This window comes from Euprymna scolopes, chromosome 15 (assembly GCF_053919585.1).
Source record: "Euprymna scolopes isolate OS-2025 chromosome 15, ASM5391958v1, whole genome shotgun sequence".
Taxonomy (NCBI): Eukaryota; Metazoa; Mollusca; class Cephalopoda; order Sepiida; family Sepiolidae; genus Euprymna; species Euprymna scolopes.
The window spans coordinates 64364550-64379392 of record NC_136496.1 but is presented as its reverse complement, the minus strand read 5'-3'; positions in this window follow the sequence as shown (position 1 = coordinate 64379392).

Here is a 14843-nt window from a genome sequence, read left to right as displayed (position 1 = left end):
TGAGGATTGTACGTTATCTCCACGTTGTAAGATATTCATTACTAATTTGCTTTTATGTTACTGTTGTGTTGTATTTTTCAATCCCGTTAAAGTTTTTAATTAGAGAAATAAATAACCAATAATTTTATTATTATTATTATTATTATTATTATTATTATTATTATTATTATTATTATTATTATCATTATTATTATCATTATTATTATTATTATTATTATTATTATTATTGGCTCACAAGCAGCTTTCATACATGTATTCCGAGATCTCTCCCCGAAAACAGCCTGTGGTGTTCCCTGGAAGCTGAGTGACAACAAGTCTCCCCAAGTTTCCAGTACCCTCTTTCGAAAACATTTGCAAATAAATTTGCATTATCGCAACAGCTGCTTGCCATGGATTTCTCGTTGGCAGCGGCTATCGGTCTTCGTTGGAATTTGAGTGGCAATAAGCCTCCCCAAGGTCCTAGTACTCTTCGCATTTATTCGGCTGAAGTCTGGTCAGTTCGTCGGCCCTTCCTTCCTCCCCGACTCCACTCGGTCATTTGCTCTGGCTCTTTTTTTTGGGTGGGGGTGGCGCGGATGTGGCGATGGGAGAATGGGGGTTGGGTTGTTGGGTTATAGAACTTATAGATATGCGGCTTCAGTGTTTTTGGTTCCATGTAGTGTTTCATGTTTTGCCTTTGCAGCAGTTTGTCTGGACCGCACTTGTTGCTCCTGTGTGTTAGTTTCCACATTCAAGGGTGTTTCTTAAGATTTCAGCTGTTTTCATTATTGTTGTTCGTTGTATTTTTCAATCATTCCTTTGATTCCAATTTTTCGACTGTTTTTTTTTTCAAAGTTTTTTCGGGATTGTTCCTAGTGCTTCTACTATTATAGTTATTATTTTGATTTTCTTCATCTTCCGTATCTCTTTCAGTTCGTTGTGTATTTGCTCAGTTTCTCCTTTTCTTTGATATTCCCCCTGTGGTCGGCTGGAATAGCAAAGTTATTATTATTATTATTATTATTTTCAATTTTTCATTTATCATTTTACTGAAACAAACTTTAAGTATGTCAGGTTATCATAATTTTTTTTTCAAGTCGTTCTTAATGGATATACTGCTGCCACATCTGGGCAGGAGCTGCTAAAAACAGCCTATCCTGCCTTGACAGAGTACAAAATAGACTTCGTTGTTTCGTTGTTTAGTGGGCGATGCCCTTTTCTCTTCCCTGCAACCGCTCTCTCACAGAAGAGACGTTGCGAGCCTGTCTTTGTTTTATCGTTATTTGCATGGCAAATACTCGTCTGAGCTCCAATCTCTGGTCCCCCCTCGCCAATTTTTCATGATAAACATCCGTCTGGCTGAAACCACTGTCAAAATTTTTCCCCACTCTTTATTTGTTCCTAAATCAAAACGTAGATTCCATGAACAAAGTTTCTTACTTAGAAGTGCACGCCCGTGGAACTCTCTTCCGTTTGTCTGTTTCCCAATGACTACTGCTTGGATGTCTTCAACTCCAACATAAACAAATTCCTGATGATCGCCTCCTTAAGTAAGACACTTTATCAAATCTCCAATACTAACGATTACTATGATAATATCCCATTGATTACTGTACACGCAATAACCCTTATCCCCGAGTGGCTTCCGGGCCTTGATAAGTGGTAACTACCATGTAAATAAAAAATATATAAACATCGGACAACATCTTCCGCTTTTTCTGAATTTGTTTATTTATCACAGGAAAGAACATTATCGCAATATTTCTTATTGGGACGATTAATTGCAAACGTGGAAATCGAAAGTTTTCGGGATATCAGATTCGGCATCGGAACCGGGAAAATTGTGTCTATTTTTCGATGTCAAAAATTGTTGTTGTTTTTTTGCTTAAATTTAATTTTCCATTGCTTGTACTAATGATAAAATCATAAATATTTATTGATAAAAAAAAAGACAAACAGTGAAACCAAAATCTATAGTTCAATCCCAGTCTACTTTTACGTTTGCAAAAATATATGCACGTATAAAATAGGGTTATACGGTAATCTGTAAATAATAAAAAATAAACACAAAAATTCTATAGCTAAATATGTAGAGATTTTAAATGAATCGGAATCGGTATTTGTATCGGAGTCGGGAATTTACAACACAATCGGTTATTATATCGGATTCGGTAAAAATATTGGAATCGTCCCATCCCTAATTTATACTTTATCGGAATATATAATATGGTATATAATATGTAATAGTGTTCTACTATTCTACTCTCGCTCCGAAAGGAACTAAAACAAAACTACATTTAGCATACTTAATTTGCACAACTATATGCAAGTTTTTAAAACAGAAAATTATTTTCCATAACAGAAATATTGTCAAAAAGGAAAAAAAAGTCTCTATAGATTGGCTAAAAACAAAGAATCGCTCCACTGTGTGATCAGGAGAACATTATAATGGCCACCCAAAATCAAGGCTGTATAATTAATGCTCTTATGAAGATGGTCTTATCAATGACAACAAATGCAGGTTCTGCCACACAGAAATAGATAGTGTTGTCCACTAGACACGCATTCTGCTGAGGGTCGGCTACCATAGGATGCGACACAATGGAGTGTATAAATATCTCCAATGGACCATCTGTAAAAAATTGAATATCAAATGTAACAGCAAGTTTTGGGAACATGTTTACCAGAAAGAACAGTTGGAAAGAAGTCATACACCATCCATTATGACTATGTAATTTCTATAGAACCTACCTCGAAAACGGCATAATCTAATCTGATATAGTTATATGGAACAAAAAGCAGAAAAAGTCAAACTTAGTAGAAGTTAGTGTTCCTAATGATGCCGGGTTAAACAGAGCTTAGAGTCAACAGATAACCAAATACCAAATTCTTATGTATGGCATGAAAAGAAAATGGAATCTTAAGATCTCCATCATTCAAGTAATTATAGGAGTGATCGAACTCATGAAAAAGAACATTAAAAATTACCTGGCAAATATATCTGGCGTACCAAATGTAGGAGTCATACAGACAATTGCATTTAAATTGCGGTTATAATCCTAAAATATCTCTCGATTTGAATGTCTGATATAGCGGGTGAATGTTTGGTATCCGATAAGATGCTTCATCCCCAGCTAGAAATAAATAATGAAAAAAAAAAAAAAAAAAAAAAAAACCGACCCCCCCCGAAATCTGAATGAAATTTTCAATACGTTTTTTATGAACAGCTGCATAACGCTGGATACGGTCTAATTATTTTTAAGCCGAACTTTAGATAACTTCAAGCGGAATATTGTTTTCATTTTCGATTAAAGAGTTTTGTTTACATGGTTATATCTGTGACCTTACTCATCTGTAAGTGAAGGAGATATGACAGTAAACTCTAAGTTGCATTACGTATTTGAGGACCACTCGTTTGATTCAGTTTTGTTAGGAATATAAACCCTGAGTCAGGTGAGAGTGTCGTCAGATATATAAGCCTTTGCTCCATTCCTTATTTGCTTTAGGTCGTGAAACATTTTGGCGCGCTTCTCATCTATATATACGAGTGGATTCAAGTTTTTTTTTTTAAACTTCTGTCTTTAAGACGTTCTCATATCGAAAGCATTAATCATCAGCGCGGATAATACAAAATTGCAACAAATCGAGGATATACATGCGCCTGGGGACCACGTGTGAAGTTCATGCTCCCATGGACTTCCCTCCTTTGAAGGAAGCCGGTTAAATCCGCACAGGGTTAGTGTCGTTTTCATTCTCCATCCAGTGTGTCTCTTTCAGTGAGCTGAATATATTCCGTATAGAAAACGACATTGTGTTTAACTTTGCCCTCGTAGGGAGACATATAGAGACACTATTTTGGCATCCAAAAATCTCTCAGTCTTCCTCCCTCACACTCTCCTCATTTCGGTCTCTCTCTCTCTCTCTCTCTCTCTCTCTCTCTCTCTCTCTCTCTCTCTCTCTCTCTCTCTACATTTGCATGCATGTCTATTTGTATGTTTTGTTTTATTCGGTTTCCATATATTACCGGTCTTTCTCTCTCTTGTTTTTTTTTTGTTTTAAATATATTCTTTTATTTGTTTACTTTCTTTTTCTTACTTCCAATGGAAATGTCGTCTCTTATCTTAAATTCATTAGTTTTATGCCAACGCACACACCCACACGCATACATACACATGAACACAACCCATCATAAAAAATGTCCAGCCTCATTGTATTATCAACTTCTCTCGGACATTTCTTCTTCGTTGTCGTCTTATCGCGCGGCCATATACGACTCAATTATTTCTCCTTCCTTGCGCGCATGCGCATCTGTGTGTGATGAAGTGTGATTTTTTTTTCAGCGCTCGATTTTCGCGCCAGATAATTAGAGGCAAATGTGTGAACGTTGACTGAAATATTACTGGACACGTTAGAAAGTCACGAACCGTAATAATTAGTTTTACATCTTAGCGGGATAACCAACATACACGGGCCTATCATCGCGCACCAGGACACAATAATTTAAATTAACCACGGTAATAATAATTAATCTTCTATTATTAATTGTTAACTCTTACTAAACTAAATCAAATGAAAACAAATACACTTGAGATGAGTCCATTTATGTTGCACGTTTAACGATGGATATTCTATTTTTATTTTTGTTTACTTAATCTACTTTAGAATAAGGGTTAATGAGACGAACTGGTTATCTTCAAGTAAAAAAAAAGAACACATGGGGAGGTTTAAGACAAGCAAGAAATTGCGCTTGGAAACCACCAAGTTGTAATAAACAAAAGAAGCAATTTGCGGTAATGTATTCTACAAGCGTGCAACCTTTTTTATGAAAATCGCTCGAGACAAGGCATGAAGCAACTTGATGTAAGGAGCTAACAAGCACGAAAGCTGATTATTGCAAATACAAGCGAAATCTATTGACTTGAGTCTCGCAGAGACTAATCCTGTAGGTAGATAGCAAACAGTGAGCAGGAAGAAAGTTCCATAACCTTGTAGTCTTTAGAAAGAAGCTACTGGAATAGGAAGCTATATTATAATTAGGTATTAAAACAGTGAATTGATGAAGACCTCTAGATCAACGAGTCAAACGAACTGGAACAAAGGAAGCAGGGAATAGATCAGACAATTCTGAGCAACAATGTCATAATAGTATTTGTAGAAAAGACTGAGACTAGCAGCAGCACGTCTGTGAGAGAAAGGTTGTAGTGAAGAAGAAAGCGCGGGGCTGATCAAATTACAGATACGTTTCTACAATTTGTAAAGAACCTTCAAATGGGACACAGATTCACCAGCTAAAATATGACAGATACATGGTCTGATAGAAAATTTGTGGAGTTAGAGAAACTTTGTTCATGGGAATTCTGTCAGACATGTCTTTTTTCATTGCAGTATCAATATGAGTTCTTGCAGTGAATGTCTCACATATTTTACCGCCAAAGCTAAAGTTAAAATTTGCTATTTAAAGCTTTGAAAACTTGAAAATACCTGCTACTTCAAACCATGAAAATTCTATTTCAAACAAAAACGTGACAAAGAAACGGAAATACTATTTCAATCCAACCAACCGTCGAAAATTGTATTTGAAACTTACGCGTTACAGAGAAACAAGGCGTGATTAATCGACAAAAATTCTATTTCAAAATGTGTGATTAAGACAGAAAATTCTATTTCGAAATTAAGCATGATAGCTATTTCAAACTTAAGCGCGATAAAGCCAATGAAATTCAATTTCGAAGTTTAGAATTACAGACAAATGGAAACGCTACATGAAATGCTTCGACGCATCCGATGTAAGATAGACGCCTATTGAATCTGTACATTTAAAGATTGTAAAAAACAAAACAAAAAAAAAACAACTACTTATGACAGTATGATTTTATTCATTCATCGGACTATTATCCCATCTTTTCATAGTGGGTGTTTCACGACATTTTGGCCAACTATTCCTATAACAGTCTGCAAATAAATAAATAAAATAATACAAATTACTCATCTCAAAAGAATTCCAATAATTAAATAATATATGAATTTGTGACAAACTTGAACAAAATATCATTTTAAACTTAGATGCATGAACGTGTCTACTTTGAGATGCATCAACATAGTTTGTGCGTTTTGCGATGACATTTCTATTTGATACCGACCAATCATATCACAGAGAGTCGAAGACGCATCTAAATCGATATTCTATTAAAACGTTACACTGTACTTGCAGTTTATCTATTCGTATACAACAAAAAAGAACTATATGACTGGTTGCAAAAAAAAGGAATAGATATGGTACACGTTGCTAAGATTAGTTTTTAAAAATTTAAAAGATCCATGTTTAAATGGATACGTGTTTTATAAATTTATAGAAATTAACATTAGTGTAGTATCTGTTCTGAAAAAGTCTTTCTAGACTTGGGCAATTTTTTCAGCGTGAACCTTTTTGGGGGAAGCTGGATTTCTTCCAGCTTAAAAACCGACCTTGCGTCTAAATTTTCTCTAGTTGCTCCCAAGCGAATCATTTTTGATTGTAAATGTAATTTCTAATATTTATTTTTGTCAATAAACACAATACGTAAATACAGCCATTGTAGTTACCTACTCTCTCATGCAAATACTAAACAGTATAATTTTATATACGAAATTTCACAAATATTTTCTTTGTGCTAACTAAAAACGGTAAAGTTAAGTAAAGATAAAAATTGATATGCTCATATACTGTATCAATATTACTTAAGGAATCCGTATAAACCAGTAAGTATTAATTAAAATGTATTTTACGTAATTCATTGCAATTTCCATTACAAATGTTAGTTCTTGACTCACTCATTCTATGTTTGGCATTCTAATAAAAACTCGTTGCTTGTTTCCATTACCAAAGAATCAACATTGAAATAGAGCGCGGACGCGCGTCTCAATTAACCGAGCCGTGTGTGAAATAGTGCCATTGTAACGAAAAAGAAAATAAAATATAAAAAGGAGGGAGAGCTCATGAAAGAAGACCATCACGTTAGTGACGTGGGTGACGTCACGGCCGTAACGAGAAGTCACGAGCGGAGGAAAAATGAGGTAATAAATGTCGTTGTTAGAAAAAATGGAGCCGAGTTTTTATTACTTGTCCCATGTTTCTTGCAACGCACCATGCTACAATGCGTTGGGTCTACGTGTGTAAACGTGTGTGACCAACGTTACAACATGAGTTGAGTGTTTTGTAAAGAGTTGGTTAAACTTCTAATTCTGTTAAAAGTTGGAATTTTTTTCACTGAAGAATCACCAGACAGTCGGAATATTGGAAGACTTTAAAATAACGAATTATGGTCACAATTTTTGAAATCCTATGAATAAGTCGGACTTTATATTTTTAGATTTCACCATCCAAGACTTTAGAATACTGTCTACCCTACTATTTTATCCATACTTGTGAGGAGCAATAGTTTTCTCTCAAGATTCCTGGTGTACTAGATATAAAGTGATAGAAGATAGGTAATGATGGGGATTGACATACCCAGGTACTGTGCCAACACCGCTCAGAGAGCAGGTATTAACAAGTTTAAAAATGCAGAGATGTCTGCTGTTATCTAGGTATCAGAAAACATAGTAGGATTATGTAGAATATAAGCAAACTGAATCATCAGAAATAACATTGGTGAAGAGTGTAACTATACAGTCTATTAGGGTCAAGTCCGAATATAGTCGGTTCCAAAGCATAATTTTCACTTGTTGTTGTTGTTGATGTTGGCAACCTTCCCGTGGTTCTTCCGGTAAGTACCTGATTCCAAAAGGAATCAAGGGAACGCATACTAACAAATGAAACCAAGTCGGTAAAAAAAAAAAAACTATTCTGACTAACACAAATTTACTCTCATCGGAAATATTCGGAGAATAAAGTTGGATATTTCTGGTATTCCATCTTAAACGTATATTCAGGTTGATAGTTTATCACATTTGACATTGAATTGCATGATTACTAGGGCTATGACAACAGCATATTCTTTTCCTTGTTTTGATTCTCGGGTATATATTCATTGATATCATGTGTTTTATGTAGAGTGATGTGGTTCTCGGTTAATTAATTGTGTCTAACTGTATCGGATATATACTCGAAAGTCAAAACAATGAAAAGAATATGCTGTTGTCATAGCTCTAATCATTATGGTTTAAAATATGGAATGCAGATATATTTATCATTTGAACTATAACCTCCATCCGGTCGCACGTTTTTGCTAGTGTACGTGTTGAATTCGTTAATGAACAGCCAATTGTGCCAAGTTCTTGGTGCTGTATGCTATACGCCCCTCTCCCTAAAAAGGAGGAGGGGTGCCTGGGAGGATAGTGTCATGGCAACAGTACTATAGTACCACATCAAATGAAAGGATGAATAAGGCATACACTATTCGCCTCATAAACGATGAGATAATGCATGTGGGGATTAGCTTATGGCAACAAGACAGATACTACACTACATTCAAAGAAGGAGGTTATATCTGGGAAGATAATCGTAATACACGACGTTAGCCTTCTCTAAATTCAACATTGAAAGATGGTACAGTATTATAGTAATAGAAGTAATAATATAGTTTTATCTTCGGACTGACAGGTACGAAATCTTCAATAGTCATAAGCGTTTGTTTTATTTGTCTTTTCAGAATATTTGGGTTAGTATTTTATGGTTAGTGATACAATATATTATGCATCGGTATAACTGGTAGAGAAAACCTATGTAATTGGATTTCTTTTAACCTCGTAGCTATTCAGCGGTTGAAACTAGAAAGGAGAGATAATAAGAAAAACACACAATTTAAAATACTAGAGACATCTATAGACCATCTTTACTATTACATAAAAGTGACTTTGTCTCTGTGTGTTTATGTGAGTTTGTTCTCTATGGACTTGTAAACGGCTAGGCGGAATTTTTGAAATTTCACACGAATGTACTTCACATGCCCAGCAGTGTTCTTATATAGTTTGTTTTACACAGGAATTACCACTTATCAAGGCCTGAAGGCCACTCGAGGATAAGGGTTAATGCGTATACATTAGTCAATGTGATTATAGCGTTGTAAACATAAGTAGTGGGAATTTTGTAAATTGGATTACTTAGGGGGACAGTTCATCAAAAACTTGTTTACGTTGGACTTGAAGACAATCAGATTGCAGTCAGCTGGAAAGCAGGCACTCGGAAGAGAGTTCCACAGGCGTGCAGTTCTAAGAAAGAAGCTTCGTCCATGGAATCTACATTAAGGTTTAGGCACAGATAAAGAGTGTGGGAAATTATTGTCTTTGATAAGTATCGATGATCGATAATCGAAAAACTCCGATGAAACAGGCGATTTTTACACCTCATACGATCTAATATCGCAAGTGCATTTGAGAAACTTTATTACCGTACAAGTAGAGAGGTCCTGCATATAAAATCAATAGTAGATTCTTTGATATAATAGGGGCGCGTTTGAAATGAATGTTTCTGTTTAGAGCACAATTGAACCATAACACTTTACATTTGAATTTTAAACTTTAATTCAAGCTATTATATAAAAATATTATTATAAATTCAACAGTAGGTTCTCTATATCGTGGACTAAGTCATTGTGGGGAGGTACGTGTAGCTTCGTCCCGATGCACCATGGCAGGTTCCCAAACTAGAACAGGCCATTAATCGGTTTGATTGAAAAATGGGCAATTTCACCGATTTCGATGACACTAACATATGGGAGAGTGATCCTCATTAAATATCAGGCAACGTTGGATCTCCCTTCTAGTTTAACGTAATAAAACAAGTCTAAAGAATGGGTAGATAATGAAACTACAGTAAAGAATAACGAATATACGCACGTACTAAAGAATTTCCACATTGAATAGAAATAGAAGCACTTTACAAAGGGGTCACCTCTCCGAAATATCCTGAACTCTCAGCATTACATAAAACTCAACAAGTGAAGCATGCATGGCCCCCCATTAGTGAACAGTGAACGAGGCATAAAAATGACTAAGTTCAGCATTTGACCTTCCCTTTATCCCCCAAAGTCCGCAAGGCCTTAACATATTAAAATTTGAGTTCAGCAACATGCAAAACTGCTAAATAGACATACATAGAAAATTTTGGAAAAACATAGTAAAATAGTTTAAAAAATGGAGTGTTTTCATTAGCTCTAAAAGAGCCCCTGGGGCACACCCAAAAATTATCGTGAAGTATAGACAAGTAAAATTATATAAAAATAAGTTGGTGTCAACTCTTCAAAAAGTTTTATAAAACTCTAAGGCATCAATTTTTTTTAATAAGCACAAAAGTGTCAATCTTATTCATTTTAACACGAAAGGCACCCATAGAGGGGGAGGGGCAGAGTTTTCCCGGAAAATCCATTCTGTTACTTTTTTACTCATATCATGTTTAATGTTTGTACAAAAATTCAAAAAATTCCAAGACGTAGTCATTGAGAAAAGTGCTGACAGACGAACGGACGAACGGACAATGTTGAATTTACAGGTCCACCCTCCTTTTGTTGGGGGGGGGGGACCAAAAGGTAAAGCTAGAAACAGGGAAGATTTAATTCAAAACATGAAGAAAAATAGCTTTGCTATTTAAGTGTACTTTCTTGCACCTCTAGCTATATATTTCTGCATTCTTAAAGCCTTGTAATAAACTACTATATCAGTGTATAATTATTTATTAAAATATGAGATAGGAATATTTTATGTTATTTTGTTTTCTTGTTTTATGCTGGTAGTCACCAGTCGAGCGTTATACGATCACGAAGAGCATGTAAGAACTTGGCGAACGGGGACGTGACGAACGTTAATTTTATGACGGTAGGTGTACATCACGGATAAGAACTACTCGAACAATCGTTTCTGATAAGCCGAATATTGAATCTCTGTGAACTTCTGGCAACCATTCTGCACAATGAAGCCCCGAAAAGATCAATAACAGAAAAATCGATGGACACAGTGTCCTTTACTGCGTTCGACCTAATCACGCATAAAATCGATATCACTTGCTTCTGCTGGGTGTATAATCGGCGATTATGAAGCGGAGTGTTTGCAGAATGGCATTAATATAAGATTAAAAGAGAAAGCGGGGACAGGTGTGAGGGGGGTGTTGTAAAAGAAAGATTAGTATTGGAATGCAATCGAGGAATTAGAGAAGGAAAAGGGTGAAGGAACGTAGGCAAGAAGGGAAGGAAGAATAGGAAAGAAAATAATTATTTAATAACTAGCGTGAGGGGGCAGAATGACATTATTAATCTATATATTAATATGATAGCGTGTGTGTTATTTTCTGTGTCACGCTTACATCCGGGTCGTTTAATTGTTATGTACTTCCATTTCTTGTCATAAATAATTTTATCAAAAATTCTTTATAAGTTTTGATTTTGGTTTCGATTATAATTGATGGCACCCCAGCAATCTATTTTTTTAAAATTTTATCAAGAATTCTTCATAAGTTTGGGGTTCAGTTTCGATTATGGCTAAAGGAAATCAAGTTATATATATTTTGTTTTTCATAAGTTTTTATTTCGGTTTCGATTCAGGCTAATGCACGCAAGTCATATGGATATATATTTTTTATTTTTGAAATCGCAACTTTATAATATATAAAAATAAATAGAACATTAACTCTATAATTATATATACGAACTCTGCAAGAATAAAAATATGATATTTAAACGTACTTTACGACCGGGCTTTGCCGGGGGTTCGTGCTAGCTTAGATAAATGCTGTAGCAGTTTTAACAAAAAAAGCTACAATAATATTAGAGCGTCACTGAGCATGTACGTCACTGAGCATCTACAGAATACTAACGTCAATATATTACATATGAATGAGTCACCTTTGGAATTTCCACAGGTCCTGCTAGTGTAAGATTAAAAGAGAAAGCGGGGACAGGTGTAAGGGGGCTGTAAAAGAAAGATTAGTATTGGAATGCGACCGAGGAATTAGAGGAAAAGGAAGAGGGTGAAGGAACCTATGCAGGAAGTGGAGGAAGAAGAGGAAAGAGAAGAATTATTTAATATCTAGCGGGAGGGGGCACCCGGTGTTGCTCGATCGTAAAATACGCTTAAATATATTTTAATTCATGCAGAGTTCGTATTTATTATTAGAGGGGCAATTCTTTATTTAATATTATATTGTACCTAATATATAGTACTGATTCCAAAAAATAATAAAAAAAAATGACTTGGGCGCCAATAGGTAGAAGCGAAACCAAAACATTTAGCGCTATACTTGCGTTCCTTATCGTTTTAGTTATCGACAGATAGATCAGAAAGATTTAAAATTAAACCACTTCAAAGTAGGGATGAATTTGCGCATTTTATTTATTTATTTGCGGATTATTATCCTCATCTTTATATTTGTTGTTTCGCGATGTTTCGGCCATTTGTTCCTCTGGTCTTCATCAGGTTGTTGAGGAATAATAGGCCGAAACGTCGTGAAACAACAGTCCACAAATAAATAAATAAATAAAATATGCAAATTACTCTTCTCAAAAGAATCCCAATAATTAAATAATAAATGAGTTTGCGCATACGCAAAAGTAATAGAAATATGTCGGAAAGTTGAAATGAACATTTTTGCATTTCAAGATGCCGACATACGCGTTATTCAGCCATCCAAACAAAGATTAAACTCCTTATAAATCATCCTTGAGGTATGAATACCGTTTTCTGTTAATTTCAGTGTTATGTGATCAGTATTTTAAAAGTTTGTTGGTTAAATATTTTCACACAGACGCAAAAATACATACATGCATCTACTGTGTTATTTATATAGAAAAAGAAAGATGTGAACAGAAATGAAGAAATAAATTAAAAAGAAGAATAATGAAAAGAAAAAGTGGATAAGAAATGAGTAAAACTAATAAAAATGTTAATATTAGAAAACATATGAAGTTGATGGAAGATGCAAATAAATTGCTCGTACAATGCTACATATTATTCTTAGTCGAAAGAGGTTTCATATCTTATAAGGTAAAAGCAAATAAAAACATGCACAGTTCATAAACATACGAACATAATAGCCTAATTAAATCCTATCCTTTCCGTCAGTGAGGCCTCCTTTTTTCCCCTCAATTTTCTCCATTGAGTTCACGGGATAAATTTTTGTTCTAGATTAAAGTTTACCAACAACCAACAAACTGGATTTGAAGAATGAGCATTTACTAAAATATTGACATCGCCTTCTCTTCTGCTAATGTCAGAATACGTTCCGAGAGCCCCTTGTTTGAAATCAATTTTAAAATCATTGTTTGCACATGATATTTGTTCAAAATAATTCCAACGATTAAGCCTACCTATATAATTCCATCTTTTTTTTTCTTTTAAGCCATTTGATATCACATCCGCTCCTGGTTATATAGGTTAACGTGGCATTCACGTCACGTTCGCTTCTGGTTATGCAAGTTGAGGTAACATTTGAGTGCACCCTCGCAAACCAAATGACCTCAGTCTCATTTGTCTGCGAGAATACTCAGAATTTGAAGAAAAACATTTACTACGATGTTGACATCACTTCTCTTCTGCTAGTGTCAAGAAACGTTCTGGCCTGCGGATATCTTAGAACTGGGAAAATTACCCCCCCCCTTCAAGAAGAAAAACTTTATAATATTAGAAAATTAGTATAAGTACATCATTCACCCGTATTTATATTTAACACAGGAAAAATAAAATTGGCTGATAAGAAACAAAACATTAAGATCTGTGATGTATAGATGGTTTTGTACAGTACGAATATGTAGTATATTATTCTTTCATAATGAATGCAAGTAAACATTATGTGTAGTCATTATATGTTATATTTTGTCGTTGAAAATCGTAAGTTTTTTTCATATTATGTACTCGACCTGTGAAGGAGAAATCTTTTTTAGACTAAGCCGATTAGAAATGGGGTTAAAGTTACAATTCGCATCTATGCCGTTGTAAACCGAGAAAGGGTCTCTTCTGATTAATGATTCTCTACTTGTTAAATAAGTTACATTTCCATATGAAAATAAGTATAGGAACTTTTTTAAACAAATACTCAAAAGAATTTGTCTGTTTTTTTTTCAGATTTCTTGTAATAAAATATAATTCAATAGAAGTACATTATGTGGCTAAAAGAATGTTTTAATCGAAAATAGATTAGATAAAAAATAGTTTAGTTTTGAAATGTCTTTGTGTTTTATTTACTAAAATGAATTAAGATGATTTTAAAAAGTGTTTATATGGACATTTATGAAGATTCAATTTAATCCCAGTTACTTTAAAAAAGACAGAAATGAATGTTTTTCATATATATATATATATATATATATATATATATATATATATATATATTTATTTATTTATTTATTTTATATCTTATTTTTAATTTTTAATTTATTTATTTATTTATTTATTGCTTATTTATTATTTATTTTCTATTTTTTTATTTATTAATTTATTTATTTTTCATTTAGTGTCTTCTAACAAATCTTGCTGACATTTTTTAAGTGATGACCTGTACATTTCAGTTGACCTATATTATTTTACCCTATATATTTTTTTCGCGCCTTTAACATTTTCTGTCTGGGGCATTTTGACTTTTGTTTCTCTATTTTATATTTAACTCTATCACCATTTATTTTTTTCTCCTCTTTTTCTTCCCTGATCTTTCTTATTTATATTTATATCTCGGCAGTAGAGTGAAAAGCATATCTTATTTTTCTTTTATTAATATTATTGGAATTTTTTCCTTTTTTTCCCTTGTACACATTTTTGTGAATTATTCGATGGATTTCTGCCTTTCGATTATTTTGAACCATCTTCCAATTACGGGATTTCCTTGGATTTTACTTGTGCAAATGGAAATTCAATTAACTTTCTTGAAGTTATATATTTGGGTTTTACCGTCACTGGATTATTTA